Here is an 8,404-nt window from a genome sequence, read left to right as displayed (position 1 = left end):
CACTCTGTCCCCACCTTTGGGTCAGGGATTCCTCGTTGGGGAAACGGGTCCCCGCGGGGACCCTTTCCCTGTTTCCCTACGGGGATTCCCCTATTAATTCCCCGCAGGGATTCCCTTGTTAACATTTTTTAATCAAATCTCTTTTTTTTTTTATTTAAAAGTACACTAATTTAATAAACTAATTCATGAAATAAACACAATTTAGAAGTTTACAAATCCATTAAATAAGTTTACAACTTATATTAAATAAAGTTCGAGCGTAGGAAGTCAATTAAAATCATGTCTTATATAATTAAAAATACAATAACCATGATTATATATTACTCTTGATCGATGTCTTCTCTTCAAAATTTCCTCATTTCTTGACATTATGATCGTCCCATCCTTAGTTTTGAGCATTATTCCTATATTTAAAATATAATTACCAAATAACGTTACAAAAAAATAACTATAAAACAAGTTTTAAAATTAGTCATAAAAAAATAATATTAATCCTTGAACATACCTCAATTATCACTTCATCTTCATCCGAGTTATCTGCATCTTCCAAAATAGTTGTTAAATGTTTAACTATTTCTTTTCCCGTGCCAGTACTTTATGTTGTCACATCACATATTTATAATACAAAAAAAATATTAATATATTAAATATTAAAGATAGGTAAAACAACATAAACAAACTAACATACCTGTCAAAACTTCAGTTGCAATCCAATTTTGAGCGTACATCAAAGTCTCTATTGTCTTCGGATGAAGCTTGTTACGATGTGGGCTTACAATCCGACCTCATGTACTAAAAGCAGACTTTGATGCGACACCAGATAAGGGAGTGGCTAATATATCTTTAGCAATCTCTTGTGAAATGGGATACTTAACCCCATTCAATTTCCACCAACTCAAAATGTTAAAATCAGATGATCGGGGTAAGACAAGTTCATCCAAATATGCATCAAATTGTTGCTTCTGATTCATCTTATTGGAATTTGATACAAACAAGTCATAATCATTAAAATATCAAATTCTACAATCTTTGATGTTCCATCCAAATTTTTAGAGCGAGAATCATCACCTTCACTTTCATGCTTCAGTTGATATTCTCTTTCCAAATCTGAACAAATTTTTTTAATCCTTTCTACCTCAAGAAAAAAGATATCTCCATAAATTCTAGGGAAGTAAAACTCAATCAGCTTCAATTTGTAACGAGGATTTAAAACTACAGCTATGACCATTTCCTCATGAATTTTCTTCCAATACTTATCAAACTTTGAAACCATATTTACAGCCATGTCTCTTATCTATTGAAAGCTAAAATTCATCCACTCAAAAATAGCCAATTTCAATTTACAAATTTTTAGGAAACAAAAAAAAGATTAGTAATAGGATATTTGGATCCAGAAAATATTCCAATTGCATGATGAAATATTTTCAGTTTTTCTCATATCTCTTTAGTTAATACCCAATCTTGATCTAAAGGCAAACACTTGTATTTTGGTTCACGTTGTTTTAATCGATAAAAAATAACATTGTACTTCAATGTAATGGCTAACATAAAATATGTAGAATTCCACCTAGTACAACAATCAAGACTCAACATCCTATCATCATAAACATTCAAACGGCAATTTCCTAAAATTTCTCCTTCGTTTTTTGTGTATGCACACAAAAACCCACGCTACTACAAACTCTTTCAATCCCATGTCTTATCACTGCCAGCTCATCCTTCACAATTAAATTCAGAATATGAGCACAACACTGCATATGAAAGAAACTTCCATCCAAGATTAAATTACCAGACAGACTATCAACAAACATATTAACCATGGAGTCATTTGTACTACAATTATCTACAGTTATAGATGACAACTTTCGATCAATATTCCAATCTAACCGACATTCCATTATTTCTTCATGAAACATCTCAGAAGTGTGTGAAGAAAGGACATATATAAACCTGATTATTTTGTTACGCAAAACCCAACTATCATCAACAAAATGTGTAGTGACAACCATTTAACCTTTTGTTTGGTGGTTGGAAGTCCACATGTCCATTGTAAGGGAAATTTTTCTATTAATCTCATTTAACAATGTCATAGTTTTCAACTTCTCAATCTCGTAAATTTCCAAGATCTCCTTCTTTATTGCGTTTCTTGATACCATCTTAAATAATGGTTGGATAACATTACAAAATTCCCTAAAACCGTCATGCTCAACTATCGAGAGAGGATATTCATTGATTATCATCCTAGCTAATGTTTTTTTTGCAGCTTTCTAATCGAATTTATATTACCCCAATGTATTGTTCTTCTCTCTGTTAGGAATCAATAGGGATTGACGTATGTCTTTTTGTCCTTTATAGGGGCATATCTTAATATGGTCATGCAAATGCTTGGTTCCATTTTTACTATCACCCCATAATTTTCGTTTGCAATAATTACAAACAACCTTGTCTATTCAATTTATTTTTTGAATCTTAAAATGGTTCCAAACAACAGATGTCAATCTCCTTTTTAAAGACCCCTTCTCAATGCTCTCCTCACCAAGAATAACACAATAATGAACATTCAAATTATCGCCATTTAAAGAGCATGAAGTTAAATTTGGCTTTGAATTTGGGGTTAAATTTGGGCTTGGACTTGAAATAAGACTTTAATTAGAAGACATTATTTTTTGGAACCTACCAAGCTATACAAAAGAAAACAAAAATAAATTATAAAATCTATCTATATTTGAAGACATAATTCTAGCTTTTTAAATTATGAAATTTATCTAATTTTATCATTTAAACAATGTAACAAACAATAACCAACTAAACAAACAAATAATCTCATCATTTAGACAATGTAAAAAAACAATAACCAACTCAACAAACCAATAATTTCATCATTTAAACAATGTAACAAAAAAAAACCAACTAAACAAACAAATAATTTCATCATTGTCAATGTAACAAACCATAACCAACTCAACAAACCAATAATTTGGTCATTTAAACAATATAACAAAGAAAACTCCAGAAACAAATAATTTTATCATTTAAACAATGTACAAACAAATAATTAACAGTGTAACCAACAAATAATTAACAATGTAACAAACTTAACAACAATAACCAACTTAATATAATTTTAATTACAAATAATTTCAACATTTTAAGAATTTTAACAACAAAAAAGTGTTAGTAACAAGAACTTTAGTAAAAAAGAAAAACAAAAATTTTAACAACATTTTAAGATCTAATTAAAAAAAATGTTAGTAAAGTAACTTACATTGAACGGCAAATTCGGCTTCAACGGATGTGTACGTGAACTAACGAACTGGCAGTGTTATTGTTACAGTGTTAGGCGTTGGGCTTTGGCGTGTACACGAACGAACGGCTTTAAAATGGTCATGAGGCACGGACTGGCAGCGTTGGCGAGTGAGGCATTGGCGAATGGCGAGGCACGAACGGTCTTGGACTCTTGGCATGAAGTGTTGGACGATTGGCAGCTTCCGTGAGGCACGCTCGTTATCGTTGGGCGTTGGCTTGGTGAGAGAGGAAGTTGGTGAGAGGGGAAGGAAGAAAGAAGTCGGTAGCTGAGGCGTTGGCGAGGAGGCAATACCGTTGACGTGTGGGGAGGAAGGAAATTGGCAACTGGTGAGAGAGGAAGAAAGAAAGAAGCATGAAATTGAAATTTCAGGTTAGGGTTTTTCTTTTTAGGTTTAAAAATTAAATATTAGGATTGGGCTTGGGCTTAGAGTTTAGATTGTGGGCTTTTGGGTAGAATTATTAATTTGGAGTTGTATTTTTAGCTTTTGGGTTTGGGTAGAAATGAAAATTGTATCCAAATATATGTGTGTGTATATATATATATATATATAATAAATTGAGGTTGGCGTCAGCGTCGGGGCGGGGATACCGTCCTTATCTCCGCCCCATCCCCGGATGGGGACCCAAAAAATTTCCTCGGTTTGACCCCATTCCAAGTTAAACCGGGGATTTCCCGACCCGATCGAGTATGGGCCTCGTGGGGACCTGACCCTGCGGGTTCTTTTGCCAACCCTATAGCTACTACTTTACTAGGTATCCTATTAAGGATATATGTTGCAGTCTTTAGTGCCTCACCCCAGGGGGATTCTGGTATAGAAGAATGACTAATCATACTTTTTACCATGTCCTTAAGTGTTCTATTTTGCCTTTCCAATACACCATTCATGCTAGGTTTGTCCGGCATAATTATTGCAGGACGATTCCACTTTCCTCTAGGTATTTGCAAAGGGCCCTGGACCTTGTTCATCTAATCTATCATATCTACTGTAGTGTTCACCACCACAATCAGATTTGACAATCTTAATTTTTTTTCCAAGTTGAAGTAGAACTTCAGTTTTAAAAGACTTGAAAACGTCCAAAGATTGAGACTTTTCATGAATATAGGTATTCATATCTTGAATAATCGTCTATGAACGTTATAAAATATTGTTGTCCATTCCAAGAAGACGTAAGGAATGGACCACAAATGTCTGTATGTATTTGTTCTAAGACGTCTGAGTATCTGTTGGCACCTAATTTTCTTATGTTTTTCTTTTTTTCCTTAATACATTCCACACAAATGTTGAAGTTACTTAAATGAAGGGAATTAAGAATTCCATCTTACACAAGTCTATGAATTCTCTGTTTAGAGATGTGACCTACTTTGTGTATTAACATAGCGAAATTCTCATTTAATTTATACTTTGTACCACATGAATTAGATAACAGAATCTTATTAAATAAAGCAAAATAATCAAGCATATATAGATTATCAATTAAATAACTGTACCAATTGTTGGGAATGGTGTCCTAAATCTCTTTGTAATCTAGTAGTTTGTAAACTCTGTAAAAACATATTATTATTAATAAAAATAAGTGTTATTTTATCAGCATATACTCAATCCAATAAACTAAGATCCGATATTATTTTATGTAAATTTAAACAAGTATGTAGAGACATACAGGTGGATCTTGTTTAAATAATAACCTAAATGGTCTGTAGTAGATGGATAAGGTTGGGTACCTTGTCCTATTGACACTACACATACGACCCACTTTATAGGTGTTATAAATGTTGTAAAGTGCTACAAATGATCTGATCCTGATCATTCATGTAGAGATATGCGAGCGGGGTATCCTATATAAAGAGTTTGTATAAGACCAGACCACGAAATGATTAGTCTTTTTATATAATACCGTTATAATAGAGACTTACATTTCACTAGGATGACCATAGGTGACATGACATGAATCTTAAGTGAGTTATGAACTCCTGCTCATGGTGGTAGTCCTTTGATTTGTATTGGTGAAAGTGGCCAAATTGCCAACTCAACAAGTCTACCATTTTGCGGATTCATCTGATTGGGGAGCTGGAAACCCAGCTACACAAGATGGAATTCACTCCTTCCCCGATGTAGGGACAAGTAGATAAATTGCTCCGTTAAGGGCTGATTCCGAGTCTTGAACATAGTGGCCACACCCTCTCTTGGCTAGAGAGGATTCAGTCATAGTGAGACTATGACTTATTGTTCATAAGAGGAATCAATGGTACTTAAAGAGTTAAATGTAACTACATAGGCAAAATGGTAATTTGGCCCAGTTCTACTTACGAGCAATTTGTGAAAGGTCATCGCACTGTTGATTGGTTATGTAACACCCCGCAATTTTTGTTAGTAATAATGTAATTTTAGTAACTTTATTATTTGGAATTTCAGTAATTGTTATTAGTTGGAGGGCATTTTTGGAATTTTGGACTTCAAATGTAAGTGCGGGAATTTAATTGTTGGCGTGAAATTATTCAAATTGGAAATTAATGGCAGGAATTAATTTTCTTTTGAAACGGAAAGGAATTTAATAGTATAAAACGGAAATGAATTAAATGTAATTATATTTATTTCCTTTTTTGTTTTATTATTATTATTGTTGTTGTTTTTTTTTTTTATAAAAAGTCAAACCCCATCCCCCTTTTCTTCCTCACATTTGTGAGCCTGTCCGACGCCGCCTAAAGCCGCTGCGTCAGTTTCTTCTTTATGACCTCCGTCCACCATTGCTCAAGCGTCGTTCGCTTTTGCCGTCATTGGATCTATCGATTTGAGTAAGATTTCTGCCGTTTGGGTTTGTTTTCGGTTGATTCTTGAATACTCATTTACTTTTGGCATCAATTGGTTGATACCCATTGTGTTTCAATTTTAGATTCAAGTTTGTGAAGGTATTGAGGTGTTGTTTAGTGAAGTTGGAGTTTTTTTTAGTGAGTTTTGGTAAGTTTTATGCTTTGATTACCCTCTTGTGGATTAATTTTGGTTGTTGAGAAATTTTGGTAAAGTCATTTGGAAGTTATTTTTTGACGAAGCTACATATGGATAATTTATTTGAGACATTGGTAGTGAAGTATGTATTTGATTAAAGCTTTAATCATGTAAGCCTAATTTTGAATTATGATTAGGGGGTTGATTCAAGAATTTCATTCAAGATGAAGAAGAGTTTGGTTTGCTAATTATTTAGACTTAAAATTGTAGGTTTGGAAGGTGAATTCGAATTGGACCACACCTTAGGTAAGGTTATCTGGAAATATTTTGTAATATTTGGGTGTTTGTTATTTGGCCTTAACTATTAATTTTAAAGCTTGGTTTATATTTAGGCTTGATTAAGGATTCAAGAATTTCACAAACATTCAATTGCTTTTTGGTTCGACCTAATATCAAGGTAAGTAATCTTACTATTGCAACTACCCATGGGCCAGACATTAGATGTATGCTAGCATGTTAAATGAAGGTTATAGCAGAATGACAGTATGAAAGATTGATAGTATAACATGATTAAAGTATGTTCTGTTACGAGATCCGAATTATTTATTTATCCACATAGATACTTGAATGCTAGTATGAGATAGTATGTGCTTCCATAATTGTATTTGATCTGATGATATTGAGGTACACATGTATGTTGTAGAACCATGATGTTCAAGTATATATGTATGTTATAGAGCCATGATGTTGAGGTTTATATGTATGTCATAGATTCGTACAGTGATGATTATGATGTCGAGACTGTGCAAATGTTCTTACTAATTAATTAGATGCCCATTAGATTTTGTGTTTCCTTCGGGATTCACTAGTGTGTGTTTCCTTTGGGATTCATCAGTTTGTGTTTCCTTCGGGATTCATCAGTTTGTATTTCCTTCGGGATTCATCAGTTTGTGTCTCCTTCGGGATTCACCAATTTGTGTTTCCTTCGGGATTCACGAGTTTGTTTCTCCTCCAGTTTGTGTCTCCTTCGGGATTCACCAGAGGTAGTGGGCATACTTAACTGCAATAGAATAGGTCTCAGTCTCCTTCTTGTTTCATGTGCGTATGTGTCCCATGAGGACTAGAGCAGTTTATAAGTTTCACCAGAAGTGTGTATCTAGAGGACATAGATGCCTAGCATGACCCCAGTAGTGGGGTTACTTACTGAGTATTTTATACTCGTTCTTTCTCATGTTGTTGTTTCAGGTAAGGGTAGAGATGCATTGGCAATGGACAAACGGAATTCGTGATCGAGCCACTGGGACTAGTTTTTACGCTTCCACATCATGAAATTTAGAGTTCTTTTCATGTTTCTCTTAACTTTTAGTTTTGATATTTAAAACTTACTTTAAGAATCATTTTCCAGACTCATTTACTATCCTTTATAATTTATGGGTACCCTACTATTGTTTAAGTATTTGAATTTAATGAAAATCTTTTGAACTTACCTTATTTAATTAGCATTTATTTCGCCATAACCGAGTGTCGTTTTGCGTTCCATGCATGCATGTATTTAGTAACGGCCTAACTTAAATCCTAGGGGGTCTGGTTGTTATAGGTTATATTCAATGGATACATAAATATATTTGTAGTGCGAAGAGTGCAACTTTCGGTCTTTAGTGGAGTGCTCAACAGTTAACGGATAGTAGATAATGTAATTAAAGAGTTTAATTAATTATTCACATACCGTTGAAGCTTCAAGCTACAAGTCCATAAGGTCCCCTTGGTAGCTCAAAAGGATTATGTTGAGAATCAATTTTTTGGTTGATTTGAATTGTTCAAATTAATAAGAGATAATTTAATTATATGTGATATAATTAAATTAATTCAATTATATATGATATAATTGATATAATGTATTTGATACATTAATTAGAGGAATAAATATTTGAATGAAATTCAAATAGTTGTTAATTTAATATAAATATGATTGATATTAAATGCTATAAAATAGAGAAAAAGAACTATAGTTTGTAATGTATGTTATGCAATATTATAACTAGAGGTTATAAATATAATATGACAAGTTGGTTATCATATTTATATATATTATTTGTTATTTTGAATAATAATCCCCTTTTCTAAAAAACTACCTTAGTGGGTGGTTATGGAAA

General features: G+C 33.1%; 1 long non-coding RNA gene across 3 annotated transcripts; it reads right to left on the bottom strand.

Annotated features, from left to right (window-relative positions):
- Positions 1–230: 230 nt before the first annotated feature.
- On the bottom strand, positions 231–3,664 carry LOC120070698. 3 transcript variants are annotated; one of them, XR_005480015.1, is made up of 4 exons: positions 3,266–3,664; positions 689–1,718; positions 506–593; positions 233–404 (listed from the first exon to the last, which is right to left on the bottom strand). It is a non-coding gene; the product is annotated as an uncharacterized LOC120070698 (long non-coding RNA). The 3 variants fall into 3 exon arrangements; XR_005480016.1 differs by having other exon boundaries at positions 235–404; positions 689–1,131; XR_005480014.1 differs by lacking the exon at positions 3,266–3,664 and having other exon boundaries at positions 231–404; positions 689–3,247.
- Between the last annotated feature and the right edge of the window lie 4,740 nt (positions 3,665–8,404).

This window comes from Benincasa hispida, chromosome 2 (assembly GCF_009727055.1).
Source record: "Benincasa hispida cultivar B227 chromosome 2, ASM972705v1, whole genome shotgun sequence".
NCBI classification, from domain to species: Eukaryota; Viridiplantae; Streptophyta; class Magnoliopsida; order Cucurbitales; family Cucurbitaceae; genus Benincasa; species Benincasa hispida.
Note: the sequence above shows the minus strand (reverse complement) of the source record. Positions and strands in the feature narration are given on the sequence as shown.